The sequence below is a fragment of the Fukomys damarensis genome, unplaced genomic scaffold (assembly GCF_012274545.1).
Source record: "Fukomys damarensis isolate Sample0158 unplaced genomic scaffold, DMR_v1.0_HiC HiC_scaffold_1, whole genome shotgun sequence".
Classification (NCBI taxonomy): Eukaryota; Metazoa; Chordata; class Mammalia; order Rodentia; family Bathyergidae; genus Fukomys; species Fukomys damarensis.
Genome location: NW_022900913.1, coordinates 56,915,571 through 56,919,502, shown reverse-complemented (window position 1 = coordinate 56,919,502; position 3,932 = coordinate 56,915,571). Strand labels below are relative to the sequence as shown.

General features: G+C 41.7%; 1 pseudogene; it reads left to right on the top strand.

The window, feature by feature from the left end:
* The first annotated feature begins 938 nt into the window (after window positions 1-938).
* LOC104869837 lies at window positions 939-1,522 on the top strand (annotated as a pseudogene).
* The last annotated feature ends 2,410 nt before the right edge of the window (window positions 1,523-3,932 follow it).

Genomic DNA, 3,932 nt, shown 5'->3' with positions numbered 1-3,932 from the left:
TTTATTATGGCAGATAACAAGCTAATACAGAAAGGTGTGTGTATGCTCTCATAAAGTGGCAAGAGGTGGCAGCAGATGTGGCCATGTTGAGTGAACTCCTTTTGGTTAAAAAGGGAAGGTAGTCTCCAGCCAACTGACTGCTGCCACGTGGGAATATTGGTTCAGTGTTGCCAGATGTTTGGAATTTGCAAGTAAAGGTAGAATTTTTTGTTAAATGTGAAATTTGTCAATTTAAAAAGATTTAACATGGGAAAACTAACCATGTCTGTAGGTTGAACTTGACATCCAAACCCCAGTTTGTTAACCCAGTACTGACAAAAGAATTTATAAGTGACCTCCTAAGGCAGAATATGCCTAGAGAGAAAACATTAAGAGTCGGAGTACTGAACCAGGATTCAGACACCTGGCTGGCTTTCATGGCCTGTCTTGCTATTTGACAGCGAGCTGGACAATTCCCATCATGCCAGATGAAGAACCTGAACTGGTCCCCTTGGTATAGGAAACTGGAGATTTCAACTCTGAGTGTCATATTCTGGGACACTGAAGCACTATGATCAAGACAGTTACTCCCTGCTTGGTTATTTCTCACCAAAGCACAGTGTCTGATTTTCTAGTCACAAAGAAAGACACTGAATCATGTAAAGATACAAGATCCCAAGGATAAATGTAACTGTATTGTTTGCTTTAAATGTACCAAAAAACTTAATGGGAAAAAAAGGGAAACACTGAATATAGTTAAAGATTTAAGTACACACAAATGGGTGATATATCCCCATGTCCTAGGGAAAAAAAACTGCTCAAACTGGAAAGAAAAAGAAAACACTGATCCAAATGAATATCATTACAAGTCTTGATAGTTGGCCTGCACAGGAAGTGGCTGAGCCCAGGCCTCTGCCGACCTTTAATGGCCGACTCTCTGTTCCTGAGCAGACAATGAGATGTTCTCTGACATTTACAAAATGTGGGAGATTGAGGATGGGCTGTGCTTGGAGGCAGAGGACAAGATGGTCAGTAGAACAGAAGGTAACACTGATGACTTGCTCATTGGTGGAAATGTCTTTGCTAAAGGGCTGGAGGGCAAAGATATGGAAAAAACAGTAGTCACTGGTGTTGATATTGTCATGAGCCATCACTTGCAGGAAACCAGCTTCAGAAAAGAGGCCTACAAGAAGTATATCACAGAGATTATAGGAAATCCATTAAAGGCAAGCTTGGTGAATAAAGACCAGAAAGAGTAAATCCTTTTATTACATGGGCTGCAGAACAAATTGAGCACATCCTCGCTAATTTAAAAAACTGTCAGTTCTTTATTGGTACAAACATGAATCCAGATGGCATGGTTGCTCTCCTGGAGTACAGTGAGGATGGTGTGACCCCATTTATGGTTTTCTTTAAGGATGGTTTAGAAATGGAAAAATTAACGGATTTGGAGATTACCTTGGATCCATTACTTGTCATAACTGTCTTCTGCTTGTTGTCCACACACCAGAACTTTAGACAAATGGGACTGCTGTCATCTTGAATGCTTCATTTATTTTGACCATGATTTATTTGGAGTGGAGACATTTTTTTTAGGGGAAAAACATGTCATGTAGGTGTCTAAAAATAAAGTGCTTTAAAACTCATTTAAGAGAGTGCCTCTTAGTTTAATAAGTGGATAAACTAAAACCATGTAGTATTCATGGAGAAGACAGAGCCTGGCCACAGAGCCCTGCCAGAATGCTTAAGACTGTCTTCAGATAACTTCTGCAGTGGGAACTACTTCTGAGGCTGGAATATAAGACAAGCATCGACCTTTTAATTCTGAGCTGCAGTGAAAGGGAAAAGATCATGCTCATAGCAGTGCCAACATCAGAAGTGAAGCCTTATATATTTTATCACCTACAGTGGAAGTAGTTAACCCTGAAAGAAATTATCGAAAGAATGAAAAGACTAAATTGGGAAAGAAAAAGCAAAAGTATTGGCAAAAGGGGGTAAAAACTTAACTCTTTCGTAATCAAAACCTGTTATGTGTAGTTCTGCTCCACTTTTGCATTAGAATTGTCACTGGATAGCTTTTCAGGCTCCTTTGTTACCATTTCAGGGGCAAGGAATGGTAGGCATGGACTCATAATAATTATTGAGCCCTTATAGTGTACCAGGCACTCCATATATCTATAGGTATTTCTGCCATGACACAAAATAACCCTTTCCAGAGCACTTTTCAGTCTGCAAAACTTCATGTAAAAAGTAATAGGACATATGAGAAAACTAGGGCCAAGGTAGACCATTTGAATCCCATGAAACTGTGATGAACTAAAATAATTACTCCTACCTGGAGAGATCATTTGGACCACGGTTGGCAGCAGTGGATTGCCACAGGGGTATTAAAATGCACAGAAGCAACGGAGATGAAAAGCTGATAACTCTTTAATTAGACAGGCACCATCAGAGCCTGAGATAGAGTGGTGGGAATGGATCTGTGAGTCCCTGGGGTGAAGGAAGCAGGACCACCTTCTGCAAGCTGAGAAATGAAGTGGCTGGGAGTACACCTGTCTGAGGAGGTAGCTCGTGTTAAAGCTTCCTGGAATATAGCAAAAAGGTTCTTGATGCGAAACGAGTAGCCAACCCTGAACCTTTCCACTCCCATGGAAGTTATGGTTCTGTTTCTGCTATTTCAGCTCCTCTTTCTTTTTTTCTTGGTACTGGAGATTAAACCTAGGACTTTCACATGGGGCTACATACCCAGCCACCCCCTTTTAATTTTACTTTTTTTAATTTGAAAACAGTCTTGCTAAGTCACTAAGTTGCTCAGGTTGGGCTTGAAATTGGGATCCCCTGCCTTGGCTCCCAGAATACTAGGATCACAGGCTTGTACTACCACACCTAGTTCAGCTCTACTTGGCTAGGAAAAATAATCTATGATAGTGCAAAAGCCAAGGAAAGCTTTCTATTATATTGACATTATTTCTCCATAGCCAATCCCTGATGGGTTCATTTGTACACAGGATTTGTACACAGGATAGTAAGACACAAATATTTAACTCTCACACTTCCATGAGGCATGGGAACAGTGTTTCTCACATTAGCATGCAGCAGAATTTCCTGCAGGGCTTGTTAAAACAGATCCTTTTGTTCTATATTCAGATTTTCTGAATCAGGAGGCCCAGGGTGGAGCTCAAGAATTTACATGTCTAAGAAATTCCCTCATAATACTGTACTTATGTTGGCTGCCAAGGGACTAGATTTTTGAGAACTACTGTATTAGAGGAAACTGACAATTGGTGAGATTTTGTGGCTTGTTCATTATGGCTGAGGAATGGACCCAAGCAAGTTTAAACCATGTGCTTACTGAGGCTACCATACATGAGAAATTGACCTTTGATGATCTGTAATGGTTAGGAATGTGTTGGGGTTGGTTTTGGTGGTTGCTTGCTCCTAGTTAGCAGGCAGGCATGTAGTTCAGCCAGTTGGGGGCTGGGTTTGTAGTCAGCAGCAGCTGTACATTATCATGGGGTTGGCGGATGTGGGGAATCCATACCTCTACTTGGGGGCTGGCTATGTGGTCTCGTTTTTTAAGATATCTCCCCAAATTTGTGTCATGTGCTATTTAAGAATTTATGCCTGGAGTGTGTGTGTTAGAGTCCCATCTCCTGTCTCATAATCTCCCCATGGAGGCAGCCAGGGGGCGCACAGTGCCAGCCCTCCAGCCCAGGCACCCTGACCTTAGCACCTACGGCCTCCTCTGCTATGGTCTGAATGCTTGTGCCCCACTCAAACCCTGGCCAAATCCATATGTTGAAATCCCAAGCTCCAAGGTAATTATGGTATTAGGAGGTGGGAATCTTTTTAGGACATAATTAAGTCATGAAGATGGAGCCCTTATGAATGGGATTAGTGTTCTTATAAAACAGGCCCAAGGAGCTTGTTTGCCCTTTCCCTTCAGTGAGGAC